Raw genomic sequence first — 9,110 nt, forward strand, 5'->3', positions numbered from 1 at the left:
ATTCAATACATGTTCCCATTTGAAAATTTGAAGTTGGCCCCTAGGCCCCCTTGAAGGAGGGCCCTGGGGTCACCACAACACCATGTGATGCGCCCCATGACATTTTCCTATCTCAGTTTTTGTTTCATCTTTTTATTCTCAGCCATTTCGGATTTATAAGCACTGGACGTTTTATCTGATATAGGACCCACTTTTTGCGGCCATTTAAAAACGGTGGCCCAAATCGAAAATTGTTTCCTACAAAAGTTGTTTCGTTTTTCAAGTACTATTGAATGAGGTATGATTCAATACATGTTTTTATTTGAAAATTTGAAGTTGGCCCCTGGGTCCCCTTGAAGGAGGGCCCTGGGGGTCACCACAACAACACCATGTGATGCGCCCTATGACATTTTCCTATCTCAGTTTTTGTTTCATCTTTTTATTCTCAGCCGTTTCGGATTTATAAGCACTGGATGTTTTATCTGAAACACCTTGTATATATATATATATATATATATATATATATATATATATATATATATATATATATATATATATATATATATATATATATATATATATATATATATATATTGGTGTTATTATTTTACCTTACATTCTCTCAGTAGCGTAAGTAAGGACGAATGGGCCTCCCCGCAAAATGTTAAACGGAACCCCTCTTTCCACATTCATGAGTCACGTAAAATTTACAGAGAACAGTTTGACTTTCTATGTTCTATCTAGTGAGTCACAACTTGCTCATATGCAAAAAATAATGCACATTATTATTATTATTATTATTATTATTATTATTATTATATTGTGCTATAGTTTTCGTCTATTCTGCTATACCAAATTCGAGAGTCTACGACATCCGACATTTTTAATGAGTTGTGGTCGTCCCACTTTTGGTTGTTTGGTTCGATGCTGGTTTCACTGTTCTTTTCCCATTTTTGAAATACATAAGCACGGCAGATCGCGAAAACTCGACAAGTCGCGTTGTTTCCGAAATGAAGCTCCCAGCCATTTAGTCACCCTGATATATCGTCGTCCTTCTCCATTCAAGGCACAAGCATCACACTGACTAATCGAGTGAGATTCTTGTCGTGTTTGGCGCACGGTTGTGTTATGCCTTGTAGCTCTTATCTCAGCTCGATGATTTCGTTCAAACAGTAGCGAGTGGTCATAATGTTTTCGCTGGTCAGTAAAAGTTGTTGGCATTTAATTTACTAAATAATCGCTCAGGTGTTACCGTCTTCATAGGTAAAAATGAGATATAGTTGGAACATCACATAATTTTTAACATCTTAACATTATAAAGTTTAACTTCGAAACTGATATGGGCCTCTTTCTGTTCTGGGCCTCTCAATGTTGCGGGCCCTGCAGGCCCTTTAGTTGCGCCACATCATCCTCTCTACTCAGAAGGATAGGGACAAATAGAAAAGTCAAAATTCATTTTGTCCATTTTTCATGCATCATACACTTCAGAAAAAAAAATCATATAATAGTGATATGTAAGAAAATATTAGTATTGTTTGTTTGTTTTCTGTATACAAAGAACCAGTTAGGTTTTTTTTAAATCTCATATTCTGGTAATAATCAAAAAAAGAAAAGAGTTTCATGTGATAAACGGACGAAACATAATTTGTCAACGCGATGCGAATGACGTTCTCTGCAACCTAATTCTCGTTTTTCATACAAAAACTCTATTCCTACCTGCAAAAAGAAAAGATTTATGTTACTCATCAATGGTTAAGGTTTTGCCCTGCGGCTGAACAACACGGCTTGTATAAATAGACTCTGACTGACTGCAGGTGCACGAAAAAAAAAAAAAAAAAAACTGATGGATTCCTCTCCCCGCCCACTTCAAGTGTGGATATCCTGAACACATTCAAACTGAGCGGTACGATCTTTCAGTTCTTCCCAGTAGAGGTGCCAGCAGTTATTGCTAAATAAAAAGTGAGCATCTGGTGGCGAAAAGGCGAAGTGCTCGGACAGGGGGGAGTTCACAGGAACCTTAATGTGAAGTCCGAACCCCTGAGCTCCAACCGGTATTATCTATCCGTTCGTTTATAAGACAAAATAGTTCGATTTCCAGTGAGGGCACTCGGTCGAAAAAGTGTAAAACGCTTTTTCAGGCCAGCCACCCTGAACGAGGTTTTCCTGGGTCTTCCTCATTCGTACTTGTCAAATGCCGGGGTGGCCCCTAACTTATAGGTCCCAGGCCGCTTCCTTCCTTCCCTCTCCCCAGATAGTCTGCTCGCAGACAGACGTCATCCCTCAAAACGTGACGGGCTAACATGGTCATAGATGTCGAAAGCCCAGAAATCTAAATCCTATAAGACAAAATACAAGAAATTATAAAAACCTGTATGCATCTATTAATGTGTATATAATGATTCAAAACGTTAAATAAAAGTATACTCAATCCTATTAAAAAAAAAAAAAAAAAAACTTCTTTTCAATATTGTCTTTTGTAGAGAAACAGTTTTATTTGATTACATTTTCCATTTATGTTTCATATAATACATTTTCAGTCAGAAAACAGATTTTAGAAACTTCACTAAACAAATAGTATATTTATAAAACTTAATATTATAAAATAAAATCATTATTAAACACGTCTTTCAGTAACTTGTACAGACATGTTTTGTGATTTAGCGTGTTTCTCGTTCAACTTTAGCAATTCCTTTGCATGGGATCGAAGTATTTTGCACGGGTTTACATGGCCTCGCTCGCTGGAACAGTAAAACAACGCTTGATTGCTCAAAGAGACAAAATGGTTCAAACAATTTAAATCTGGTGGTTCCTGCGTCAGAGCATACAACTCCTTAAGTTGTGCAAATAATGTTATTTGTATTTGACTAGCTACTCCTAAATTATGGAATAATTCGCTAGTATTCAAAGTTCTTTCTATTCACTGGCCAAGTAGTTGTCTCGGATCACTCCACCTCTTCTATTCTAAGGTCTACTGCTCGCTTGAGGAGTAACGAGGATCAAAATAGACATGACCCAAGTTATTTTCTTAATTATGTCATCCATTGCGTTCCAGATAAACTTTGGAAGTCTGTGAATATCTTATTCAGTAGTTGCAGAACTCGTTTCTTTAGAAGGTATACTTTTGGTGTTGTGTTTAGTCACGTTCGCAAGCAGTAATTGTCTTCTTTCTTTGTGCCCAACTTTGAACTCCTTTGTTTCATGGGAATTCTAACTGTGGTGATTAATTGTGTTGTTCCTTCTTGAAGAGGTAGGCTCTTAAAAGGGTCCTAGTTGTGTTGCAGGTGGGCCAGAACGTGTTTTTGGTTTGCAAATTATGACTTTATCGGTTAGGATCTGGAGACGACGAGAATAATCGTTTGCGAAAGGTCAAAGGGGGAAGTTGCTCCCTCCAATACGATACCCATTTGTGCAACAGGTCGCACAAAAGTTCTTGTAGAGTTTCATATTACATGGGAATTTGTGAGCTTGGCCAACTTGTAGTTGATATGTTTAGCTTTACATTCTTCAGCTGTGTGACCATACTGACAGTAGTTCCAGCAAGGAGGCAATCTGGTACTGCTGCGTGATTCCTGTACAACGTACAAGGGGGTGCTGATAAAGATTGAACCTTACCAAGAAAACATTGAGCTAGGAAGCTGAAATTGACAGGGTATATAGGGGAAGATCTGTATAAACTATGTTGCAAAATGCAATGTTCTATGACAGTAACATTCTTTTCTTTTTCATTTGAGAAGTGAACATGGCAGCACCTCCAGCAAGCTTCAGTCCAGAGGAGTATAGGACCATCATGAATTTTCTCTTCCTCCAAGGGAAAGATGCAACGCAGATCTATGATGAAATGAAACAAACTTTGGGGGGACCGTAGGCCGTCATATGCAACTGTCAAACGTTGGGTGGTAAACTTCAGAACTGGCATTTTGATGTTGAAATTGCGAAACCCAGTGGCAGGCCTGTTTCTGTGTCTGTTCCCGAAAATGTCCAAGCCATCCAGGACATGATAATGGAAAATCTACGAATATCATTCGAGAGGATTACTACATGTTTGGACATATCACATGAAAGAGTTCGTACCATTATTCATAATGATCTGGATATGAGAAAGGTTTCAGCAAAGTGGATCCCCAAACTTTTTTTTTTTTTTTTTGACGAAGAACGTTTTGAAGTATTTTGTAAGTTTTTTTTTTTTTTTTTAACCTGAAACTGATGAAACGTGGATCTGTTGTTATGATCCCGAGACTAAAGAACAATCTAAGGAATGGAGGCACGGTTCTCCTTCCCGGTCAAAGAAGTACCGTGTGCAGACGTTTGCACAGAAACAAATGGCAACAATATTTTGGGATAAGGACGGAGTTCTGCTGGTGTACTTATGGCTGTATTAGGTTCGTGTCCTGTGGAGTCTTATGAGGTCTCAGGCGTTTATGACAATCCGGATTCGATCCTCTTTATCCCCTTTCTGGGAAGACACTCTATGATACATCTATGAGTGTCCTGGATTCGACCCTCTATGCCCTGGACGTCTCCTTTAGGCTCTAATAGCAGTTCGGAGCTTCCACCAAAGCCGATCGTATAACCATTGGACAATACGGTTCAGAGTTCGGGTCAGGACATTTTGGGAAATTGACATAAAGACTGATTCTAATCGTATTCTTAATGCCGATACAATTTAATAATGCGAAAATTATTACGTTGTATAGGCATTAAACTATTGATGCTGGAAAAAAGAAAAGTAAATTAAATTTCCTTAAACTCTAAAACATAATTTAAATCATGGTGATTATTTTGGTAAAATGATATATACGACTTTTACATTTTCACTTTAATTAAAAACACTGAAACTACACAAACACAAATTAAAATATACACTGGCACTTTGACTTGATCAATTTAAATATAATAACACAATACTGTATAACAACAGCACGATATAACAGCACAAACATTTGGCCCAATAATCTTCACTACTATCACGAAAGCGCGCTAGTCGCGTGCCGCCGGTTGAGTTTCACTGCCACTTTACAATTGTTTCACTTTTGTTGGCTTCTTGGACGCTTTGGGAGAAGAAGGGAAGATTTCTTAGCAAGTTCATGATACGTGATGGTTACTTGCAGAAATCCTAGTTCACGACATTCCGTTTGATGCGATATCAAATTTCCTCTTTTTGGGTTGGATCTGCCGAATCTTCTCCATTGCGCTGTTAGTTCCTTCAAGGTATGAACAGTTTGCAAATAATGCTTTGCAATCAATCATTATATTTTAACTTTCACTACGTGTATTTCTTAATCTTTAACATAACTAATCACATTATTTTGTACTATTTGTTGTTTCTGTCGTTTTGTCGCACTAGTAATAATATTTTACCATATCTCGTATGTAATATAGTTTGCACCGTGTCGTTCGTTGTAATTTCCAAGTCAGACTGAATTGGTTTCTCTCCCCGGCTCTCCGTGCTTTTACCCAGCGGAGAGGCTCGCAATGCAACCTGTTGATGTCAGAGCTAAAAATAACTATGACAAGCTATAGGCAGGAATGCTTGGAGACAAAGTTTGCTTTTTACGTTAGAGTCTAGCACCTTATTTGGGGAAGAGAGAGGGTCCACCAAGACTTCCGTCGCAGAGGCGACGCACATACACATATATGCATATTCATCTGTTTGCGAAGAGAAAAATTCTTAGAAATGCTTTTATACGAGGTTCACTTAAAAAGTTAAACTTTTTCCTAAATGACATTCGATGAATTGGACTATATGGTTACAGACTATCTTCCAGTGGGTACAACGATTAGTGCAGCATATTACTATAGTCTCTTGAGGAAGTTGCGGACAAACGTCGCAGTAAGATCTCCAAAGGTGTTCTGCTTTTGCAGGACAATGCCTACCCTCCCACGGCATCTGAAATACAGGACACATTGACCACCTTGGGCTTTCAAGTGTTGCCTTATTTCCCTTATTCGTCTGACCTAGCTCCATCCGATTATCATCTGTTCCCGAATCTCAAAAACATCTCAAAGGTCACCGTTTTCAGAGTGTATAAGCGACAACTGATGCATACAGATGAGTGGTTAGAGCAGCAGAGAAAAGACTTCTATTTACAAGGACTTAAAAAGTTGCAAGACAGATGTCGTAAATGCATTGACCTACTACGGGAATATGTGGAATTGTGTGGGAGATTCAGCTTCCTAGCTCAATTTTTTGTTGGTAGGGCTCAATCCTTATCAGCATCCCCTCATATTTCTTCTTGAGAAAAACTCCCTCTAGAATCAGCTTGTTGACTTGGTTTGGTTCTGACGTGAAGCGTCGTAGTAGATGAGTGAATCCCTTAGATGTGTAGGTTCTGACTAGTCCCTGAGTTCTTCAAGGTATCTTATTTATACTTCACTAACAAGCCCCAAAATATGGCATAATAGTCAAAACTTTCTTTATTCAGTGGACAGTTGGACCAGACCATTCCACCCTTTTCTATTCTAAGGTCTACTGGTCGCTCAACCAATTTGATAATGCCGGTTGATTGGAGTAATTATGACATTTTTGCTATTGAGTTTTGAAGTATCCAACCGACAACCTACTGAAAATTTTACAAGCCCTTTTTTCTTCGTATATTACACCTTATTCTGCCTTAGATATTGCACAAGGAGGTGTAATAGAGGATGCAAAGTTTGCAGTTGAGTCTTTCATCAATACTTCACCCCGCTTCGTGGTAGGAGTGTCATGATCCCTTTCGTTACATTGTTTCCATTGTAATTTCATGATAACCGGGGTATACTTTATCTGAACCGTTGTTTTAATACTCTGTTTACATTGTACATGTTTGTTTGTATATAGTTGTTCAATGCCTGTAATTTCATCAGTATTTATACTGCCCTAAAGTTATTGCATCTATATTTTGTGTATTCAATAGTCCTTAATTGATTTGTTGGTACTATTGAACTTATTCTGTAAATAGCAAGTAACTATTGGCCACGAACTACTGTAATGTTGGCGCCAGTTCCTTTTTCTTTTCATGTATAACTCTGATTTCTGAATTAGACAACACACATCTCGTGTTACTAGATAAACATTTACGTGACGGTTTGTTATAATGATATATATAGCTTTAAGAAATCAATAAATTATATTGTGTTGAACGAATTTAATAATCGATTTCTTTAAAATTAGGTATTGTATTTTCCTTTAAGATGAGGAAACCCGAAATGCCTAAGTAGCTGGTAAAAATCTGGAACCCTGACTTGAGGAATTTTGTTATAAGTTTGGCCTTAAAAAGCTATGGAAAATTTAAAGATTGCAACAGAGTTGTTAAATGAAGCCGTGAAGGAGGATGAGAAAAAAAACTACTCGGAAGCATTAGAGTTATACCAAAATGGAGTCGGGTATTTGATCCAGTGTTTGAAAAGCGATAGCATTTCTGATAAGACCAAGGAAATTATCCATAATGAATGCGTATCGTATCTAGAACGAGCGGAAGTATTGAAAACTTTTTTGAAAGCTAATCAGCGAAATGTAGGGCAAAAGGAGAAGAGAAATGATAGCGATGATCCTGAAAAAGAAAAACTTCTCTCGCAATTAAGAGGAGCGATTGTAGTGGAGAAACCCAAGATTCATTGGTCTGATGTGGCAGGATTAGACAATGCTAAAAAGACACTAAAGGAAACCGTGATTCTTCCCATTAAGTTTCCTCAGCTATTTAGAGGCAAAAGGATACCATGGAAAGGAATTCTGCTCTTTGGAGCACCGGGGACAGGTAAAACACACATTGCGAAAGCAGTAGCAGCTGAGGCTAATGCCTCGACTTTCTTCTCTGTCTCGTCAGCCGATCTTATGTCAAAATGGGTTGGAGAATCGGAAAAATTAATAAAAAATTTATTTGAATTAGCAAGGCAGTGTAAACCAAGCATAATATTCATTGATGAAATTGATTCACTATGTTCAACACGCACAGAACATGAACCAGATTACGCTAGAAGAGCGAAAAATGAATTTCTGTCTCAAATGGAAGGTGGACTTAATGATTCAGAAGGGGTGTTAGTATTAGGCGCTACAAATATGCCGTGGATTTTGGATAATGCTGTCCGCAGAAGGTTTGAGAAGAAGATTTACATTCCATTGCCGGATGAGGAAGCAAGATATTCTATGTTTAAACTTAACTTAGCGGATACCTTGCATGAGTTAACAGAGGACAATTTTCGCACTTTAGCTAGACAAACTGAAGGCTATTGTGGAGCCGACATCAATATTATTGTTCGGGAAGCCATGATGGAGCCAGTTCGAAGAGTGTCAGATGCTACCCATTTTGCGTATACGAATTGCCCATCTCCAACTAATCCCAAAGTGATGATCTACGACCTACTGATGCCTGTCAAACCAGAGGATTTTGGTGCTATTGAAATGTCATATATGGATATACCGCCAGGCAAATTAGTCGAACAGCCAATTACTATGGACGATATGGTGAAATCCTTGGGAAACGTAAGACCGACTGTACATGCTCAAGACCTTCAAAAACTAGAAGCCTTTAGACTTTCCTTTGGACAAGAAAGTTAGCTACAAATGTACAAATTATTATACTGTAAAATTTTATAACTTGTTTGATGATGTATAAAAGAAATCTCCATTGATCTCGGATTTAAAATTGCAATATAAAATATACTTTTGTTACTAGATGTATTTCAAAGACATTTTCAGAAAATTTTCAATTTATAAAATAATCTTTATGTATTAGTAGAAAAATCTCCAAATAATTTAGTGGGTGACGTGAAAAAGGAGTAATTCTCCCTCACAAATTACGAATGCAGATTATAGCGTTAATACTAAAATTCGCGCATACCTAACTAAATTAGGATGACAGTGCTACAAATTTTCTTGGCGAATATTTACCGGTATTTAATATCAGAATAGCAACGTACTAGAGACCTGCACGGGCCGAATTTTTCGGCCCGAGCCCAATCCAGCCCGAACGTGCCTAGGCCCGGCCCGATAAGTTTTTCAAAATTCTTGGCCCAAGCCCGGCCCGGGCCCGATAAATTTTAAAAGTTTTTGGCCCGACCCCGGCCCGATAATTTTTTTAAAAAAATTAGCTCGAGCCCGAATCTTTCCCAAAATTTAGTACTAAATTTGACCTAACCCTCAGAAACATTTTCTA

At 37.9% G+C, this 9,110-nt stretch overlaps 1 pseudogene; it reads left to right on the forward strand.

Annotated features, from left to right (window-relative positions):
- Window positions 1-6,997: 6,997 nt before the first annotated feature.
- Window positions 6,998-8,878, forward strand: LOC145673425 (vacuolar protein sorting-associated protein 4A pseudogene; annotated as a pseudogene).
- Window positions 8,879-9,110: the final 232 nt, after the last annotated feature.

The sequence above is a fragment of the Thermobia domestica genome, chromosome 16 (assembly GCF_964235325.1).
Source record: "Thermobia domestica chromosome 16, izTheDome1.hap1.1, whole genome shotgun sequence".
Taxonomy (NCBI): Eukaryota; Metazoa; Arthropoda; class Insecta; order Zygentoma; family Lepismatidae; genus Thermobia; species Thermobia domestica.